This window comes from Pteropus medius, unplaced genomic scaffold, assembly GCF_902729225.1.
Source record: "Pteropus medius unplaced genomic scaffold, Ma_sr-lr_union100, whole genome shotgun sequence".
Taxonomy (NCBI): Eukaryota; Metazoa; Chordata; class Mammalia; order Chiroptera; family Pteropodidae; genus Pteropus; species Pteropus medius.
The window spans coordinates 5,529,197-5,552,158 of NW_024342474.1; positions in this window are offsets into that span (position 1 = coordinate 5,529,197).

The following is a 22,962-nucleotide window of genomic DNA, read 5'->3' on the forward strand; positions in this document are numbered from 1 at the left end:
AACAGAAAGGAAAAGAGGGGAGATGCTCTCATGTGCATCTAAAATTTTTAGCAGCATCCCTGGCCTCTATCCACCAGTTGCCAGGAGCACCCTCCCACTATCCCCAGTTATGATAACCAAAAAGTTTCCAGAATTACCAAATGTCCCATTAAGAGTCACTATAAAATCAGATACAGTCTTCAATTAAGTGATTGAAAACAAATGATCAACATAATGAGTACCTATTTTTTAACTCTATTCCACAGACCAATTGAAAACACTATTCAGGACTCCAAGAAGGAACTAATCATTATATATTTAAAACTTGGAATAGTTGATCAAATGCAGCCTTTTGAAAATGTGTCCTGGTTTGACCAGGATGTTAGCATGGAAAGTCCTAATTCCTAGGAAATCCCCCTTACTCTTTATTTTTGTTTTCTATAGAACCCAGAGAAGGGGATAATTCTACATCTGTTGGTGATGAAGGGAACTGACATTTGTTGGACATCTGTTTTGTATTAGTCAGATGTCTTACCTGTTTCTATCACTTCATGTTCACAGTAACCCTGCAAAGTAAGTGGTCCCATAACAGAGATGAAGAAACTGAAACCCAGAATAATACAGAAACTTTCCCAGTATTGCGGAGCTAGCAAGTATAGAGGTGGGGGTTCAGCTCCAGATATTTCCTGATCTGCATTCTTTTCACCGGTGACACCACCCTCACTAGTGGCCTTGATTATTTCCGAACTCTCAAGTTGCAATTTGGTTTTCTAGGGTCTTTGAAAAGTGTTTCTAAATGAGAGAAGTGGGAACATAATTTCTAGCTCAACAGACTATTACAGTTGAGCTTTGGTTAGTAGGTTTCCAAGATAGAGTCATTTGGAGTAAACTCCCTCCATTCCCTTGCTTGTCTCCCAGTACAGCAAGAGAATCTACATAGCACTAGGGCATCCTATCCTGTAATGCTTGCAGAACCAAACTTGAGGCTATAAAAATCTATGTTTACTAGGGACCCAGGGACTATAGTTGGAGTCCATTAGATACGATCTGCAATTTCATCTAGTTCTCCACGTGAAACAATAACATTTGCGTTTTTCAATATGTCTAGGTTAATTATATTGCACAACAGCCCATTTGCTATAAAAGATACATTGATTAACAGCAAGATTATATTATAGATGTCTCATTATGTTAGAAATGCTATTCTGTCTCAGTTTACTGTAATAGGACAGAGCAGAGTAGCTTAAAATTGTCCTTGAGTCATGGGAGAACCTCAGAGGAGAAGAGGTTGGGAGAATGACATAAATGGGGAGGTAAATCACTGAATGTAGCTTATAGGGTCTGGAATGCAGCTAAAAATAGGCTGAATGTTTCTAGAGACTGGAACTGAAATCAAGGCAAGCACAGAATTGTGTAATAATGCTATTCTAGGAGTGGCAATTGTACAAATGCTAATGAGAAAATGAAAGGTAACCAAAAATTGCTAGTTGTCACTTATTAATTGAGCATACCTTGTCAAAGAAACAAATTTGCTTACTAAAATCAGTTACTTAAGAAAAACTTTATATCTCTCCAAGGTTTAGAGAGATCTATAGATAACTTTCTAGACAGGATAAAAAAGAATAAAACTGCGATGAGTAGAACTGTGTGTGGTAAACTCTTCATGTAATAAGAATTCAAATCATTTCATTTATTGGACATTCAAAGAAGAATATCGTTCTGTATTGCCACTGTGTTCCAATGACAAAATATCACATTAGCAGATACTGACAGCACTGACCTTTTGTTCTTAATCTCATGGTTAGGTTTTTGAGAACAAACAAGGAGTTTGTGGATTGCTAATCTTCATGAGGGGCCACTGGCTTTCTAAGGAACTCAAAAATCACATGTGGGATGTAGCATTAAAGGTATTCTTAAATGATTCAGTCCACAGAGACAATTCGAGAAACACGAGAATCATCTTCAAATATTTGAATAAGTTGCAGGCGGAAGACAGACTAAATTTTTATAAGTAGCAAAGGAGTTAGTAACTGGGACCTTGGATGAAGTTGCAGGGAGACATTTCAACTTCACCATAAGGCAGAACACTAGGCTGTTCCAAAATGGGATGGGCTGCATGATGGATTAGTGAGTTTTCAGGCACAGAAAGTTTATTTGTATTTGTTCATTCGTTCATTCATCCACTCAACAAATAATTACAAGTGACTATTAGTAATTATTATAGTGACTGCCAGGCACTAGTCTAAATTTTGGGAATATACTTATAGACAAGAAAGACAAGGTCCCAGTTCTCATGAACCTTATATTCTACAGGTGGGTTTGACAAACTTTTTTGTAAAGAGCAGATGGAAAATATTTTAGGCTTTGGAGGCCCTGTGGTCTTTGGTACAACTATTGAATTCTGCCATTGTTTTGTAAAAGCATCCATAGGCCAGGAATTGACAAACTATGGCCCATTGGCCAAATCTTGCCCATCATCTACTTTTATAAATAAAGTTATATTGGAACACAGCCACACTCATTCATTTCTGTATTGCCTACAGATATGTCTTTAATAGCAGAGTTGAATCCTTGTGACAGAGACAGTATGCCCCGTAAAGCCTAAGCTATTTACCATCTTACCCTTTACAGAAAACATTTGCTAATCCCTGCCACAGAAAACATATAAACAAATGTGGCTGTGTTCTAATAAGACCTTATTTATGGTTACCAAAATCTAATTTTATATTTTTACATCACAAAATATTCTTTAAAAATTTTTACAATCATTTAAAACTGTAAAAAAAAAATTTTAGCTCACAGGTCATACTAAAACCAAGGTGGGCTGGATTCAGCCTGTGGGACATAGTTTGCAAATCTCTGTTCTAAAATATCTTATAAATTCATGTATGTCGAATAGTTCTATATTCACTGGTGAGTCTATTTCTAATTTTATTTATGCTGATAATTACAAATTTCACTGTTATGCTAATTAATAAAACGTCTGTTGTTGATCAGAGAAGTAGTTCACCAAAGTGCTTACCGTAGTTATTTCTGGAGTGTGGAGACTTTTTAAATAAAATTCTAGCTGCTTCCCCTACTCCCTTCTACCACTGCAGTGTGAAATCCTGATTAGAACATCTGAAGAAGCCAGGGTTATATTTTAGCCTAACTAATACATAATATCACACTGTCTATGCTGAAGTATTTTTAAGTAACTTACAGACATCATAACACTGTAACGTACAGAGATATTTAAGTTTTTTTGCCTCAGTGCTCCTTTTATAGGCTTTTGGGCATACTTTGCATAATTAAACAGGCCATCCATCTGGGAGACTATATTTAGAAACTGGCTATAATTTTTCTTTTTTTCCCCCAAATAGCAATTTTTCTTCTTCATGTCACTTATCAAAACAAACTACTCATAGTCAAATGGAAAAAAAGTAAAGTATTTGACTAGGCGTTTGAAGAGACTAGAAGTTCAATTTTAAAGGGTTGATCTAATAACCACTTTTAGATACCACCTGAATATTTTATTCTGAAGTAATTGCATTTTTTCTAGGCTAAAATTTTCTTTTTGGCAAATGTGCTATCTCTATGTCAAAATTTTTTGAGGCAAGCTATAAAAAATCCTTTTATCCTGTTGTTATTTATCTTCCCTCAAGACGTCTCTCTTTCAGTTGTTAAAAGAGAGATCGTAGGTTCCTTCAGTTTTTGAAATCTTTTTCCTGCTTCTTCATGCATTAGTAGATTCAATTCTGAAAAACTGAAATACTTTTGAATAATAAAATTACCCCACTCCCTGCCATTTGATACATTAAATGTGTTTTTTCATTGCATGCTTATTTTGCCAATGTATTGGCTAATGCTGCTTTTGAGGAGCTGAAGCCAATAGATGTCTAGCTAAGAGAGCAAATGCCATGGCTTATTATTGGAAAGTCCCAACGAGGGGCAACTGGGACTCTAACTAAAACCTTGGCGATGATCTAATCATTTGAGATGACCTTGAACTAGATCATTTAGAGCAGCATTGTCCTCAAACATAAAAGGTGACATTGTCTTGGCTTGTTTATTTGCTTTGAAATTAAAACCGACCTGTGCTTTGTGAAATGAGGGATGGGATGGGGATTTCCATTGACTTCAAACACTGATTGCTTGCCATTCTCTGCTGAGAAGCTTGCTAGAGAATAGTCAAGTTGCCTTGACTAAAGGGGCTATTGCTTTATGTGGCCCAACACTTATCTAAAAGTCCTTAACAGTAAAATTCTGGTTATTTTTTTAACGTGAAAAATGTGAGATTTTATTGGTAAAAATTTATTTGTGTAGGTTACATACATAAAGATACATACATAAAGAATACTGACAGATTTAGTGCTCCCTGATAACACTAATACTACTTTCTTCCTCATTTCTTAAAGGAGACATTTAATTTTGAAAGAGGAAAAATGACTTCTGTTTTGGGGGCATAGACACAAATCCTCTGAAACTGATGTTGATTCTGGGGCATGGACAAATGCAAGGACAGTGATGTCATAATTAGTAAACAGTGATTATAGTTATTACATTCACTATAATCTGTTGTGCACAGCCTCAATTCCCTTGACCCACTATTGCAAGGTTATATGCTTCGTTCCAATCCAAATCCTGATTAAATCCAGCTCTCCCCTGCCTCTGCCTGGACCCAAGCAACTAACTGTGGATGGGAAAAAGCACATCATCATAAGAACTAGTCATCTTCATTTCACCGCATTAAATTCAAGCTGGCCGTTAACACTGTCAGGGAACTCCACTGCAATTTCTTTTTCATTCACTTTTCTCCTCAGACTATTGTCTTATACCCAGGGGTCACTGAGAAGTATTTATGAATGCGTGCAGAGTGGGTAGAGATTGAGTGAGTAGATAGAAATTACTATAGCTGGCTTAAAAGGTGTCAGAGCCTGCAATCAAATGCGGAATCAGGATTTATAGTCAGTCAGTCTCTAGTCTTTAGAAAAGATCTCAGAGACCAAATCCTTCAACATGTGATGGTGCATAGAGACTGGCTTGGAAAAAAATATAGTAATAAAAGAGGCTATAGAAAATTTGTACAATAGTCTTTTAGAGTGAGATAAAAAAAATAGCAGCCAGTTTCAAAATTTAAAAATAATTTCAATAAAGAATTTTTACAGCATAATATTCTTATCATTTTATAAAATTTCAAAAAATAAAGGAAAGTATTAATTTTTTTAGAAAAAACACTATTGAAATTATAATTTCACCGCTATTTCTTTCAAAATTTAGCTAACTCCTGTCATCTACTTGTGATTGCTAATATCAAAATTTTACAGCATGTGTTAATTTGAATCATATATTCATAGTCACTAGAACACACCTTGTTATTTATATCTCTATACTATCCCCCTATCTATCTGCAGTTTCTCTGTGTATGAAATTTGGCTTACTTGTTAGACCTACCTCAAATGATATCTCTTTTACTAAAAATATTTCCAAACTTCAGCCTGAATCATTCACTCCCTACTGGGTAGAATTTTACCCATATTTTCATTTTGTCATCTGATAAAGTGAAGTATTTAAAAAGCAATTTTTGTTAATAAAATTATAGGAGATCTCTGCATTTTGAATATTTTTAGCAATATTGCATGTTACATATTTGCAAAAATTGCATTTACAAACCTTTGAAGTAGCTACACTAAATATAAAGCATGAAATGCTAAAATAAGTATTTCAGCTTCTTTTCCAAAAAAGAAGACGTACGTAAAAGTTGGCTAAGGTGTTCTAAATCCTTTACACAGGAATTAATGAATCAGTAGAAGGTTGTTTAAATCAGTAGTAGATTTAAACAGAAATGTTTATATCTAATCATTATTCTTTAAAATCAGTATTCAAAGAGTAATGGTTCTCAGTTAATATCTTTAAGCTTGTTTCCTCCAACTGTTGAAAAGCAAGAACTGAAAATGATCAATGATAAAGATTACTTTTAAATAATGTTTGTTCATAGATCTCATGAACATTTTTTTACTTTAAGTCTTCTAATTTTCTTGCAGCTTAGGCCATTTACCATTCAAATATATCTAAAGAATATACCATGTAATTTAGTAGTATTTTAAATTTAATGTTTAATTTTTGATCTTTTGGACTAAAATATTCTGTGGTAGTATCTAAAAATGAAGAAAATTTTATTAAACAATTTCTTATGTAGAACCCTTTAATTTCCATGTCTAGGATAATAATAGTAAAACTCTTCTTTGATGTCAATGTTCAGTTTATAAAATAATCTATTATTCAAGCTATTACTCTTAATGTAATAAAACTTCTAACATTCTTTCATTCGTGAAGATGTTCACAAAGATTCTTGCTGACTAAGCCTTGTTGATGAATATGTAATTATTAGCTAATATACTTGGTTATATTTTTATAAAGGTTAAAACCTACAGTGCCAACTAGCTATAGCTGTGCATCATTTTACACAAGAAACAAAATTGAAAAAAAGGAAAATTTTCCATAAAAAAAAATTTATGTGTTAATAATGACCACCCCTTTGTAGCTAAGTCTATAATTTTTAAAATAACATTTTCTTTACAAATAAATGTTTTCAAAATTTTGAGCTAGTGGACATGGTTCCATAATGTAGTGGTTAGCATGTCTGCTTTATACGCAGAAGGTCCTGATTTTGTGCCCCAGTGGAGCCACAGTGCATGGTCTATGGCCATGTCACCCTGAACAAGCCTGATGGCCATGTCACCCTGAACAAGCCTGATGTCTGATCTCATGAAGCTAAGCAGGGTCAGGACTGGTTAGTACTTGGATGGGAGACCACCTAGGAAGAACAGGTGCTGTAGACATAAATAAAAAAAAAAGATAAAATAAAAATAAAAATAAAAATAAGTTGAGGTAGATACCCAGAAGAGGAATTTCTGGGTCATATGGTAACTCTATTCTTAGTTTTCTGAGGAACCTCCATACTGTTTTCTATAGTGGCTGTACCAGTTTATATTCCCACCAGCAGTGTATGAGTGTTCCTTTTTCTCCACATCTTCTCCAACACTTATTAACAGCCATTCTAACAGGTGTGAGGTGGTATCTCACTGTGGTTTTGATTTACATTTCCTTTGTAGCTAGTGAAGTCGAGCATCTTTTCATACATCTGTTGGCTATTTGTATGTCTTCTTGGGAAAAGTATCTGTTCAGGTACTTTGCCTATTTTTTAATAGGATTGTTTAGTGTTTTGTTGTTGTTGTTGAGTTATATGAATTCTTTATATTTTTTGGATATTACCCCCTTATTAGAGGTATTGTTTGCAAATATCTTCTCCCATTCAGTTTGTTGCCTTTTTGTTTTGTTGGTGATTTCTTTTGCTGTGCATAAGCTTTATAGTTTGGTGTAGTCCCATTCATTTATTTTTGCTTTTACTTCCCTTGCCTTTGGGGTCAAGTTTATAAAAGCCTCTCTTAGACCAAGGTCCATAAGTTTAGTACTTACATTCTCTTCTATATATTTTATTGTTTCAGGTCTTGTATCTAAGTCTTTGGTTCATTTTGAGTTAATTTTTTGTGTATGGTATAAAATATAAATCTAGTTTCATTCTTTCGCATGTGGCCTTCCAATTTTTTTCAACAACAATTATCGAAGAGTGTTTCCTTTCTCCATTGTATGTTTTTGGCTCCTTTGTCAGAAATTGGTTGCCCATATGCAGGTGGGGTTTCTTTGGGCTCTCAATTCTATGTCTGTTCTTCTGCCAATACCATACTGTTTTTATTATTGTAGCTTCATAGTATCATTTGAAGTCCAGAAGTGTGATACCTCTGGCTTTGTTCTTTTTTTCTCAGGATTGCTTTGGCTATTTGTGGCCTTTTGTGGTTCCATACAAATTTGATGATTTTTTTTTTCTATTTTCTTTGAAAAATGCACTTGGGGTTTTGATGGGGATTGTTATACCTGCTTTTCTCTGGATCCCATTTGTTTTGGACTACCATCTTCCACCCCTTTGCTTTGAGTCTATGTTAGTCTTTGAAGTTGAGATGGGTCTCCTGAAGGCAGCATATATTTGGGTTTTGTTTTAAAAGACTACTCTGTGTCTTTTAATTGATTTGTTCACTCCATTTACATTTAGGGGGATTATTGATACATGAGAACTTCCTATAGCCATTTTATCTTATGTTTTCTGGTAGCTCTGTGTTTCCATTTTTTTTTTTTCCTCTTGGATTTCCATCTGTTACTTTAGTTTGGTAGTATTCTATGATTTTTTTTCCCTTCGTTTTTTTCTTTTTTCTTTTACATGTCTCAGCTCTAGGTTTTTGTTTTGTGGTTAACATTAGGTTTATGCAAAAAAGTTTCATATATACAATAATCCCTTTTCTTTTAATTGAGTGTTATCCCCATTCACCTGTGCAAGTTCAGTCCTTCCTCCCCTTTAATGTTTTCAGTGTCACAAATTATCTCTTTTTATGCTGTCCATTCATTTCCAAATTGCAGTGCCTATTGTCTTTTTTCAAAGCTTTTTATCTCCTTTAACCTTTAAATTACATTTAACTGTTTAATACCTTATTTGAACAAGAGCTGCAAATCCCTGCTTCTGTCTATCTATCAGTAACCTTACTCATAGTTTTGTATTATTTTATCTTTTTGTTTCAGATAGAAGAGCACCTTTCAGTATTTTTTGTAATGCAGGTTTTGCAATGGTAAATCCTCTAAGCTTTTGTTTGTCTAAAAAAGCCTATATTTCTCCTTCATATCTAAAGATAACTTTGCTGAACATATTATTTCTGTCTGGTAATTTTTCTCTTTCAATATTTTGAATAGTTGATTCCACTCTCTCCTAGCTTATAGGATTTCTACTGAAAAATCTGATAATAATCTAATGGTATTTCCTTTATAGGTTACCTTTTTCTTTTTCCTGGCTGTCTTGAGAATTCTTTCTATGTCATTAATTTTTGACAGCTTTAATATAATGTGTGTGGGAGAAGGCCTTTTTGGATTGAGATAATTAGGTGTTTTATCAGCTTCTTGGATTCAAGGGTCCAGTTCTTTCAATAGATTTGGGAAGTTCTTGATTATTTGGATAAGTTCTCTGTTTCTTTTTCCTCCTCTTCTCTTCCTGATATACCCATTATTCTTATATTGCTCTTTCTAATGGAGTCAGATAGTTTTTGTAGAGTTCTTTAATTATATTTTTTTACTCTTGATTCTCTCTTCTTCCCCCTGAGTCATTTCTACATTTCTATCTTCAATATCATTGTCTTTCCTCTATCTAGTTTGCTCTATTTCCTAAGCTCATGAGTTCATTCTTCATCTAATTTATTGATTTATTCAGGTCCAAAATTTGTGTTTGGTTCTTTTTTATAGTTTTAATTTCTTTGGTGAAGGACTCCCTTTGTTCATTGATTTTATTTCTGAGCTCATTGAATTACTTGCTTGAATTTTCTTGTACCTCATTGAGTTTTTTCAGAGCTGAAATCTTGCATTATCTGTCATTTAAATCATAATCTTCCATGTCTTTAAGTTTATTTTCTGGAGATTTTTCATTTTCTTTCTGAACTCCCTTGTTACCTTGTTTATTCATTATGATTGATAGATTATTTCTCTGCCTAGGCATTTGTGAGAATTAAAGGGAATTAAATCTTTTTTTTTTTTTTAATGACTGACAACTGTTTAGCAGGTTCAAAAGTAGAGGTCTTTCTTTTATTTTCCAGTAGGTGGTGCTGAAGTACAAGTTTTTGTTTTCTCTTACTTGTATTACTAGGGCTTTGGGGATCCCTGTGGGGCTGCATCACGTCAGCTGTGGAAAATACCCTGTATTCCCTGAGGAAGTAGGCATCTTCTTTACTACCCAGTTGCCTCAGTCTCAGGGCACCACCGCTGTGGTGGGATGTGGTGAGCTATGGGTCTCCTGGCCTGTATGTTCCTGGCACTGCCTTCTTGCATCCAGAAGCTGCCAGATGCACAAGTCTATCTTATGTGCCCTGGCTGCCTCTACCAGGTTCTGCCACGATGAGTGAACAGGGGGAAGTGGTTTGTGTATTTGTGGGCCTGTTCTTTCCAGTGGTCTCAGCCACAATGAGTACAGACTACTTAAGTTGGAAAATTGTGTCTGCTGCTTCGCAATATGCCAAGTGAGGAATTTACTGCTGATCAGGCCACAGGAGGATGGAGGGAATGTTTTTGAGCTTATGGCTTCTTTTGTCTTGTGATGGCAGTTTATGAAATGCTGCCACACTTTACACTGCTTCCCTGCCCCTGGGCTCAGCCTCAATGTGTACTGGCCACTCAGGCCTAGTTGCTGCCTCTGCTCCTCTAGTTTGCCCAGAGGGAGTTGCAACCTGACACTTCACTACTACCACATCTGCTGGGGTTGCTGCACCAGCTGGTCTTTCCCCATCCCATCTTCCTATTGCCCTGATTTGCTCATCTTCAAATGTATCAATGTGTGGCTTAGTCAGATGTGATTTTGTGTTGAGCAGGGAATCTTTCGTTGAACTATAGCTGTCCAACTTGTTGTAACTTCAAGGGGAGAGACCTGGAGGTCCTCTCATGTCACCACGCTGCTTGCATCACTCTCCTCAACTCAGTTTATTTATTCTTGATTGATTCATTTCTTTATTAGAAAAACACGTTGGTAGACATTGATAAATATTTATTTGTGGTTGAAACTATAAAACTCAATTTAAATTTTCAATTAAATATTATTAAAATTTAAAAATTATATGATATTATAAAATATGGGCTAAATGGGTTTATAGCCATATGAATATGACAGTTATAAATTCAAACTAAAGGTATGAGATATTAGTATATCAAAAAATGAGTGATACAGCCATTGAAGAAGTAATTTTCTGAACTGTTAAGCAAGTTTTAGCAAAGTTTCCAAGAAAAGTAAAACCTTTCCTTGATTTTCATTGGAGTTACTTACCTGTAAAATTCATTGTATATTAACACTGCAAAACCTTCCCTCACCTGGCGGAGGTAGTGTTTGCCAGGATTTCCTACTGTAGTTACTCTTTTCCCCTCTTTTCATATTATACTCTTTGGAATGATCACTATTTGCAGACAATACTGAAGGAGTTGAGAGTAATGCTCCACTTTCTTGAAGGCACAGTATCTACATTGATTATTTGTAATTCTTCTGCATGGGAGATTCTCTCTTCTCCCTCACTTATTTATTCAATTATTTACTTATATTAATAAGACTCATGGATATTATTTTATACTCTGGCTTATAATTTAGTAACTATTTATTTTGTTGTTCTCCTGTGTTTCTTTGACATACCTCCATTAGTGTAAGTTGGAGTTTTTAATTTTAATTTTAATTTTTTTAGCACAGTCTTACTTGCTGGCACTATAGGATACTCCAGGCTCATCTTCTGTATCCTCCCCTCTTTCAGTCTTTAGGCATTTCTCCAAGGAGCTCTAGTTTTTTGGTTTTTTGGGGTTTTTTTTGTTTGTTTGTTTTTTAGAATGGTGTTAGAAACAAAGATGTAGATGCCCGGTGTACTCGCTGCTTCTGGGTGTCATTACTTCTAGACCCTCTCAGCTGACGGAGCAAGAAAATATACATGTCTATGTTAACCCATTTATATACACATATCTACATATAGATATCTATATTGATATTAAGATAAATATGAGTTCATACTGATTTCTCCAATTCTAATCTATCACCACACAGGTTGTTGTAGCTTCCTCTACTTTCTTATCTATAAATTCCTACTCCAGCAGTGAGGAACTTGGCTCTCACAATCTGCCATTTATTTACCTGATTGTTCAATCTTAGAATATGATATGTGTATAGTATTATCAGGATTTTTAGCCCATACTCTCATGGGAAACAACTTTATCAATTAATGTATACTCTTACATGCAATTCCTTTTGCCTTTAGTATTAGACTCCATCTCCAGAGTTATTTAGGTCAGCATCTTTTTTCTCTATCCCCTTTAGTGAAGTTGTTTCATATATTTGTAATACAATTAGACTATTTAGTCACATTCTGCATTCCATCCTGGGATCCTCCAACTTTCTAAATGATTTTTGTAAAAACTGCATACTTATGTTCAATCTTTATGCTATAAAGTTCTTGGGTTTTGACAAATGCACAATGCCACATATCCAATATTACAGTATCATACAGAATAGTTTCACTACCTGAAAACATCCCCCGTGCTTCATCTATTCAGTCCTCCCCACCCTTAAATCCCTGGCAAGCACTGTATTTTTACCATTGCTATAGTTTCGCCTTTCCCTGAATGCCATGTAATTGGAATCATGCAGTATCCCCTTTTCCAACTGGCTTCTTCTATATAGTGTTAAGCATTTAAGATTTATTCATGCTTTTTGACACTTGCAGGTTTGTTAGTATAGGGAATATTATTTTTTCATTGTTGAAATGAATGCTATTAAGATATGTGTTGGCTAGAAAGCTTGTAAGTCCTCACTTAATGTTGGTGATAGGTTCTTGGAACAGCAGCAAAATGACATATAATGAAACCAATTTTACCATAAACTAATTGATGTAAACAAGAGTTAAGTTCTGACAGATCTCATCAACATTATAATAAAACAACGTTGAATGAAAGGATGTTGTTTGAGGACCTGCTGTACTCCTCCCACCTCCCGACTCTCGCTGCATGAGCCTGTATAAGGAGAAACTAGGAAGAGGAGAGGAAAATAGAAGTTGAAAACTTTTTCAGTCTTGTAGAAAGAACATCTCTTTAGGAATTTTATCAGCTTTATTTATTATTGTATTTCAGTATTTAGAATAATGTCTAGAATATAGTAGCACTTAAAGTTTGTTTGTTGAATGAATAAGTGTTACTACCCCCAACTGATTCGAGGTGTTAAAAAAATTAAGTGCAATGTTATTTTTATTGGTTTCTATTTTTTATCCCAATCAAAAATTGGACTGCGAGAGTAGAGTGTGGATTCGCAGATTTTTTCACCAGTTGAATAGACTTGTTAAATATTCTTTATAATCTTTAGCTATCTGTGGACGTGCACAGTTTTAAGCTTTTTTCCCCCAAATTAAGGCTTTCCCCCCTATTGCTAAAGTATATCAACATTCTCTGAGAGAACTGGGCTCCTTGATCAAATAAACTTGGGAATTACTATGTAACTAGAAGTATTAATTTATGTTTATGTTTTTCCTATATTTCTCCCTTTCCCATTTCTTCAAATAATAGCCAACTTTGTACTTTGTACTTCATTGGCTTGGGGGCATGTGGTAGGACAGAAAAATGAAATAGTCTACAAATTTTTTAAGTGGCCAGAAGAAGAAAGAGGTCTGGAGAAAGGGGAAGAGTGCTGTGGGATGCAGACAGACACTTAACAACCAGCTCTCTTTAGAGGGAGAGGCAGGAAACCCTGACTTGTGGCATTTGTTGATTCCCACAAGTATAAATACTCGCACCATGGTGCAAATACTTCCATGATGGCCAATATCAGGCTACCAATGTCAAGTCTAAGTGCTTACAAAATTTCTGAATATTAACAACTGGCTGTCAAGAGCTGGTCTGATTCCAGGATACCACTGAGAGTAGGTACTTCACTCTTCTTATCATTACACTTTCCCCTTTAGTCCAGTTAAGAAAGTGATTTATCTAAACTTGGGGGGGAGGTGGGAGGGAGAAAAGAAAAGAAAGCAAATAGGAAGACCTGAGAAATCATTCCTGACATATCTAAGCAGAAGGGACTTTGGCAGCTTTATGAAATATCCCTGGGTCTCAACTGGTCATCGCAAGCATTCCCTAAGGAGCAAGAGAAAAGAGTGTTTTACAATTCAATATTAACTGGTGTGTATTGGCGACCTGGGGCTAGAGGGGGTCTAGATTTGTATCATTTCCCATCCTCCCCACATACCCCTGACTTCACACACATGCCTTAACACAGCCCGAGATTCCAAAACGATATCCCAGCTCCAGAAGCAGGGAGAAATCCCAGGAAAAACTGAGATGTTTTTTCTGTTTAGATTGATAGACTGGAAGCTTGGTGTCATACCGTAAGTTGTATTGAGAATTGTTTTTGTAATAGGAACTGAAGTAATCCCATTACAACTACACATTTTATTACAGGAGTTTTACAATCATCATATTACAGTCGGAGAGAGCCTTATAGGAAAGAAACCTGTTTAACTTTTTCTATGTGAGCATTTCACAATCTTAAAATGACTGAAAAAAATAGCACCTTTTGCATCTTAAAAAATTGGTTTCCATGGAACAAATTTTGCTGTGTGTGTGTATAGAAATATGAACAATATAAAATAAGGATTGTAATGTTCATACTATTTCAAAATTTTTTTTTACTTAACATAGTGTGACTGCATCCCTTTGATTTTTTTATAGATTTTTTTTTTGCCTTTGAAACATTTCTAGGAATAATTCGGAGGCAAACTGAAGAATTAGAGGCATGATGGATGATCTCTTTTAAATTCTTTCCATGAATCATAGCACCAATTTGAAAATAGCTCCTCAGCTACCACAATAGGGAATCAGAAGAAAAACTGAATAGGTCAACAAGTGCTCAGCTAAATATTACTGGGCAAGCCCTGGGAGAGAGATTTCTGGATAGTACATAGGGATTTACTGGTAGATTTAAAGACTTTTCTAAAAATATCTCTAAGCTAGTTGTTTCTGTCTCTCACTTCTTCCTGTTTGTTGAAGTTTCATAAAAAAGAGAGAATGACTAGGCATGATATCCTCCCCCACCAATACAGACATTTAAGTACTCTGTGCTCTTGAATCCCCCTTCCCCATACACACACGTTCTTGTCTTTATGAAAAGAATGATATCATTTGAAAAGTTTTTGAAAAGCTGCTAGTTGTATCAAATTTTATAACCTATCAATTTTTTAAACTCTTATCAACTTTTCTACAGTTGTATCAATAACTACAGATTAAGAAAATCTCTGCAGCCTATTGCTATTATCATACTTTATTCAGTACATCCTTTACACTCAGACTTTCATAGGATTTAAGATATGGACAAGGAGTTTGAACTCATCTGATCGAATTCCCTCATTTTATAGATCAGGAAACCAAAGTCTGATTCCCTCATTTTACAGATCAGTAGCTTGCTGAACATCATACACCTTGTTAGAGTAGTATTGATATTGATGTCAGTCATTAATTGGGTACTTAATTTTTAAAACAACATCTAGAGGCAGTTAATATCATTGCATTTTACAAATGAAGAAACTAAATTCAGAAAGGTGAAATAATGTATTCCAAATATACTATTAGTTAATTGCAGATCTCTTGATTCAAACTTAGCTCTATCTAAATCTAAAACTGAGCTCTGAAACATTACATTGTTATTACCAAACATCTAGTCCAGTGATTTTTTTTCCTCTGTAAGAACTTTTCTACATATTCCATGATGTAGAATATCTAAGTTTAGCCTAAATTTATGTCTCCCAAGTACAAATGTATCAGCGATTCAAATTTTACCCTATAAGTAAAAAATACTCCAAAATTCCTTATCAGAATTATTCTAAAACTAGTGAAATGGTTTACAAAGTCAGATTTCTAGTATTTCTAGTATATATTTGAGTTTGAGGTTTTTTTCGAAAACAGAGTACTCAAGAAAACTTTAGGATATTCAAATACACTAGCTTTCTCCTCCAGTTTTTGGATGCACTATTTTTTGCTTTGGAAGACAATGGAAAAAAATTTTCTCATTTCTCAGTGTCAGGACAAGCTGTTCTCTGAAACAACTGATTTGATTTTAGCTTATGATCATTGTGAATCTTGTAATCAATCACATCTCCTCTTTACCAGGAAGCTACAAATGTGACGCGCAACTCTGTTAACCATACGAGAAGGCATGGCACATAGTCTCATCACTGATCTTATTTCTGGCCTTATTTTATTTGAAATGATTTCCCTATCATTCATAAAAATGCTCTTGTGATATATGAATTTGAGCAGCCATAGTCCTTAAGAAAATAAAATAGGAGTGTGAAAATAAAACACATTTTTTTTTCTCTGAACTATACTTTGCAGGTTTATTTTTAAGACCTGGAAAAATATTAGTATAAAAGGAAAACATCACAATGAATAGAGTCACATAAGCAAGTTTTTTAATTCCTGGAAGGCAGACCTGTAAATCTTTTTTGTATTGATTCGATCAACAGGGTAATTGGTATAATCTGAGGGAATTTCTGATAGAAAGAGCCACATTCTCTCTAAGATAGAGGCTATATTGCATAGTAGGTAAGAGCATACATTTGGTGTAAAGTTGACCTTCATTTCATTTCCTGCTATACCACTGACCAACCATGAGACCTCAAGAGAGTTCTTTATCATTCTTAATTCTACTTTATATGGTTGCTGAGAGAATTAAATGAGTTAATGCATGTAAGATGCTCGACCCATGGTAAATTTCAATACAGGTTAGTATTATTGCTTTCATTATTGAGGTATGCCAGTCTGGCATGTGCCGCAAAATTCACAAATAAAGTTGTTGGCCAGTACTCCATATGCTATTTGGGATGGAAGTCCAGGAGTGTATCTTTGATCTCTAGCAGGGCACCTAGGGGCAAGATTTCTTAGGGATAAAGTGAGGGCAGTAGTAGTACTGCAGGCAAAAGGTAATCCAAAACATACTCTATTTATTTCACGATTTTGTCTAGGTTAGACCTTACATTTGATAATGTATACACAGTCATATTTGTGAATATTCTATATGAATATCAATGATGCTGAAAATTATTTTCTCAAAAAAATCAGATTTTTCCCTAAGTGATATAATGCACAGATGTACCAGTCAGGACAGCTTCAGGCACAAGTATATATGACCAATGCACAGTAAGTAAAAGATCCTAATATGTAGTTGCTTAAATAGGGGAAGAGAGGTTTACTTTTCTCATAACACATGGTGCTTCAGGGATGGTGTAAGGGCTCAGTGGAGCTGGTGCTCTAGATGGGTGGCCCTGTATTCTTTTGGTCCCAGTAGCCCAAAGCTGGTTAGGGCAGCTCCATGCATGATGTTACCAAACAACTGGATTTGAAGGTGGGAAGCAGGAGACAGCACATGGCAGAGAGTTTCTGCTTTTTCCTCTCCCTTATCATTTCCAGAAAGCCACAGATATATACTTTATATATCAGTGGGCAAGACTGGCCACAGAGCCCCATCCCCTGACTATGGGGATGGGCCATCTTCCCTGAGACCAAGGGACTCTGCCTGATGCCTATACACATTTTATCCTGTTGCCCTGTGAAGATGACAGGTGTGAGCTGTTCTCTTGACATAAGCCATTTGTTTAAGAAATGGAAATTGGATAGGGTCTTTGAGTAGGGTTTTTGTCTTAATTTCTTCAATACAGCTAGTATAAGCCCAGAACTGCCGTAGGTGCAGGGATTAAAACATGGACCCCAACATACCCTGTTTTATAATTTGACCGATTTATGTTATTTTCTATGTCTTTATTAAGTGTTAGCTTTCTTCGGTCCCAGAGTTTCCTGGCTCAGAACTATAAGACTACCTAATTAGAAAAGGGAACTCCAGACCAGCAAGGTGGGAAGAAGAGACTGCTGATGTAAATGGGAGTTGTTCTGAACAGTAAAGCCATTTAGTTTTATTCTAAGAATGAAGTCTTCTGCTTCATTAACCAATAATAAAAGTTTCCTTACAAGGCTATCTATTAAGAAAAACTTTTGGAAATATATGGACTTCTAACATTTAATGTTATTTCCTGTGGAATGTGAGTTATTATTCTGAAACATTGCATGCTAATTGGTTGTTGTTATGGGTAACAGTATTCAAATTGGTGTCTATAGTATTTGAGTTATATAAAATCTTCACCCTCTTTTTTTCTTTTGCACAATAACCCCCACAAACTTTATCTGGCTTTTTTTCCATGTGGTCAAAAGAACATTGATAAATCAGTAACTTAAACTAAAACTACATAAAAGAGACTTTTGTTTTAATAATGTGAAACAACTGGAGAGTTTATGACAATATATAGGCAATTCTAAGACCACACTAACGTACCTTATCCCTAAAGATTGATGGCACTCAGAATAAAGGAAAGGTTCGGGTATGGAAGATTTAGCTTGAAAAAACTACAGTGAGGTGATTCTTGGGCTTCCATGAGTAAGCCATGACATTTAAATAGGAAAGGATATTAGTTAGATATAATCAGTGACTATTTTCTCATATTGAGAACTAGAACTAAGTTTGACTAGTCTGTGACTAGTTGAATGTCCTTCTCACCTGTCTTTATTTTGTTGATTCTTGCTTAGTCTTCAAAACTTGATCCAGTCCTCATGGCCTCCAGAATGCTTTCTTTGATCTCCAATATTGGACTTCATGCCAACTCTTTGGGCTTCCTAGCCTCCCTCTATATTCTCTTTGAATTTAACGTATTACATTATATCACAGTACCCTTTTGTACGTCCATGTATTCCACTACTTTTAAAGCTAAAGTCCATGTTTTATTATCTACGCTAATTCCAGTTCTATGCTAATTGAAGGGCTTTGAATGTCATGGAGATAAATTGGGCTTACTTCCAGAATCAAAGGGCATCATTGTAAATTCTTGAGCTAAAACACAATATGATAACAAGAGTATTTCTGAAATATTAGATTTTGAGCAGTGAGAAGTCTGGATTAGGAAGGGAAGATAGTAGAAATAGATGAAAGAGGAAGCTGACAACAACAATAACAAATAACAGTGCTTTATATGTACATAATTATGCTTAAAGTGTAATTTTTTTGGAATAAGCATTTAATTATAAGTATATTAACTGTGAACAGATATTATTAGTTTTAAGGATGAGGGAATTTGGAGAGGATAATGACTTGGCCAACATCAGACAGAGACAGGAGTTGAAGCCTCTTCAAGTTTGAGTTCAAGATTATTTTTGTTCTACAGTGAGGAAGTGACAGAAGGCTTTATCTAGGTATTGGCAATGATATAGAGGGAAAGGATAACACCGGCCAAACAATGAGATCAATAAACCGACAGAACTAGAATATTGGTTGCAGATGGAACATAAAGAAAAGGATGAAGTCAAAAATACTGCCCAGACTGCAACTCCGGAGATACTAGAGAATGATGTTCCCCTTAACTTACCTGGGGAAGCAAGAGCAACCGTGGTTAAATCTGTTAAGTAAAAGATAACATGAGATTATAGGATTCTGTGCAGGCACAGCTTTCCTAGGTATTACTAGTAGACTGTGATAAAAATACTGAAAATCTGTTTTTTTCTCATATACTATAAATCTACAGGATCAGAGTCAAGCATAATGATAACCATAATGCATTTCAAGCAAACTGGTTTTTAAGTAGTTCCCTCATCTATAATAAACTCTTTAAATGGTCCAAGAAGCTGTTTTTGATCCTACCTTTTGTGTTTAGGATAGAATTCTAATATCGTTTTCTAAAGAGAGAGATAAAAAGCTTTCATTTAAGGTTCCACTGGACTATCTTTAAGGGCACTGTTAGTGTCATTCTTCTGTGTTAATTTTAGTTCTCTGAATCCAAGGACACTGAAAGCCAGAGAGATTGTTTCAGTTTAACTGGAGAGTCAAAAGGGAATTGTAAATATTTGACTAAAAATGTACTTTTGAAGATGAGTTTTTGAGCAGTGGACAGTCTGGGTAAGGAAGAGAAGATGATAAAAATGGGAAGATAAGAGACCTTATATAAATGGGAGAGCTGAATATCTGATGTCAAAGAAGGGAACCAAGGAGAACTTTGTGATCTCTATAGCGAGGGCAGCAGAAATCTAGTCTGAGTGCTTACATCCAACCCAGGAGAGAGAGAGAGCTATTTCCTCTACACTGACCTTGCTAGATCCTAGGCATGGTAAAATGTGGGTAATAAAATATGGATGCTCTGGGAGAGCTGAGCTCATTGTCACCCTCTATTTACAAGACTCTCATTGAGAATACAGTTTGGGGGAGAGGGTTGTGAAAAAGAACAAGTCATAAATACAGTTGGTTTGGGAAATCAAATCGCATCAACTGGATATTTCCTCCCCGTTTTTCTCTGGCACAGCGTCTTCATTGCTGATCCCTAGAGTTTATCTCCTGATCTGGTACCTGCTGAAACAGCTGATAATAGTCTTCACTGAACTCCACTGAACTTGAAAAATCATCCTCAGTGGACATGTTGGGTCAGGGTTGAATAGAGAGAACAATTTGTTTGACTAGATGTTTTTCTCTTGTCGATTTATAATTGTATCACTGAAGTCTTCATTTTCATTCTGGGCTAGATAAAAAGATTATAGGTAGAATTCAGCTAGAGGTAAAGGATATCATCACATTAATGACTCTTTCCGTCCATCACTCTAATATGTAACCTCCACTTTTTTATGATGGAAGTGGGAATTGGAGTTACGTGGTTGTCAAGAAAATGCAGAGGATTTGATAAAGTTCAGTCTATACGCCTAGCACGAATCAAATAAGTTGGTCTAGGAAATTATTTACCATGTGATTGATTTCATCCCCACTCTTTGTGCTTCCTAGGATTCCTCTAAATTCTTCTCTTTTACAATTTGCCACATTATATGGCTATCGCTGTGCCTGCTTGTTATTATATTATTTTTAAGTTCAGAGTCGATGTTTTATCTATCCATATTAATTCCATACCACTGAGTTGAAGGCTTTGAATGCCATGGAAAAAACACTAATTTACATACACTTTACATAGACCTCCAAGGATGTGGCTCAGCCTTTCCCTTCCCTTTGCTTCATCCTATGTCCTACTTTCTGCTTCTCTCCTCAGTTCCTGCTTAATGCTGATGCCTTCACATTGCTCAGAGCCCTTGGCTTGGTACCTCTCTTAGTCTGTTCTTTTTGCCATGGTTCTATGACCCAGGCAATCCCTGCCCTTTTTTCTATCTTAAAATTTAGGTTATACAGATCTGAGTGAGGAGTGGTTGAGGGTATGCAGGGAACAATGGATAGAACAATAGATGACTACTTCAGAACCCTGATTATTATAGGCGACTGAAACCTGTAAATGAGAATTCTATCTAGGATCCAAAATGAAAGCAACAAGGAAATATAGGTAGGAGAATAATACCTTGTGCCCTTGATTCAAGCAACTGTCGGACCATATTCTATGCTAATGTGTACGATGGAGAGATAATAGCGTCTCCTCTCTGAGAAATTTCAACTTTTCTGTTGGTTTGGAAACTTCAGGGAGGTGCTTAATTAGATCCTACGAAGGTAATTTAGTTGCATGAAACTTAAACTTACCAGTTTCCCATATGAAGAGTCTACATTTTAGTTGAAGCTTGTGTGCTGAAGTCAGAACATAGGCCAATAATTTAGTACAGGCAACATTACCCTTGGAAATCCCTTTGGGAGGATTAGGCTTGGAGGTTAATTATGCTGAAGTGGACCAGGTCAGTTTTTCTTTAGTTGAGTTCAAAATGAATTATTGTTTTTATTTAGGGGCCACGTCATTTGAAAAATATACATCTTAAAGCATTATACTTATATTCAGCAGGGTGATATAATCACATTATGAGAGGCTCATGGAAATTCAGAGAAAAGTATATCTACATCTTCCATCTCATTATCAATACAGATATGAGCTCACTGAGTGGAATGGTGGGAAGAATCACCTGCACTATTTAAAATCTCTCTCTCTCCCTCTCTCCCTCATTTCTTCCCTCCCTCCCTCCCTCCCTCTTCTTCTCTCTCTCTTTCTTCTTGGTTTTATCTTGAGGATGTTTATTAAAATCCTTCTAAGAGAAATTCTTTTAAAATACAACTCTGTATAGGGCCTTCAACCCTGATAGAGGCCACACAGGTGCCTTCTTAAAGAAGTCCCTATTCAGGGACCATTGCGATAATAGCGATCGTAAGGTTGGCCAAGGGAGAGAGATAATAGGCTAGAAGAGACTATATATATATGAGGTAGTAGGTGACTTGTATAAGACCACATGACTGTTTCAGGAAAACGGAACAACCTTAGATATTTCAGAGAGAGAAGATTTAGTACAGAGGATTCTTATACACAAATTGGAAGTCTGAAAGAGCAAGAAGGGAAGGCAAAAAATAAATAAATAAATAACCCAGACATTAGAAACTGCAGGGATCATCTCACAACTAGAGCTGTGGGAAGATAAAAAAAAAAAAGAGGAGGTGTTACAAAATTTAGGATCTTGGAAGATTGATTGAAACTGACATACCAAGTGTTAAAGAGGATGTAGAGCAAATGGAATTCTCATACTTTTGCTGGGGAGAGCATAAATTGGTATAACCACTTTGCAAACCTGTATCTAGTAAAGCTAAATGTAAGTCTACCATATGATCTAAAAAAATCCCACTCATAGGTATATGTCCAAGAGAAATGAACCTGATCTTTGGAGGCTGGGTCCTGAATCAGCAGTCTGGATATCACTTAGCAACTTTCTTCACAAATGGCCTCTGTGTCATGTGGAAATACTTAGTCTCTGATTGATTCCGTTAGAAGTGAAGAAGCAATAAAGGGGATGGCAGCAGTGGCGGTGTTGAGAAGTGCTGGTGAAATCTACTGCAGAGAGAGCCATGAGTTTTGTGGAGCCTTGGAAAAATGAAAAGCAGACAGCAGGGTGGAAACTACATTTCTAATTTTAATATTCTGGCAATTCAAAACTGTAAGACATCAGATCACGATGTTATCTTTAAAATGGAAGACTGGAGTAATGGAAAACATCACTACTCTGATCACCTATTATCTATTAATAGTCTATTAATCAGTCTGTTGCTTGGTGAATTTATTTATTCACCAGTTATTATTGAAAACCTGTTTTAATCTTTATGAAGGTTGAGTGCCATGAGAATATGAAGATCAGAGAGGCAGTATGCTGTAATGCAAGAGGCATGGGATTTAGAGGCATTCAGTCATTCACACACTTATTCAACCAACAAAATATTTAATGAATGCCTACTATCTTCCAGGCACTGAGATACTGTCATGCTCTCAAACCTAAAATATATGTAACTTAAAAAAAATTGCTTAGTCTCCCTGAGTTTCACTTTCCATATTTGCAAAATGTAGTATTAACACTTACTAAATG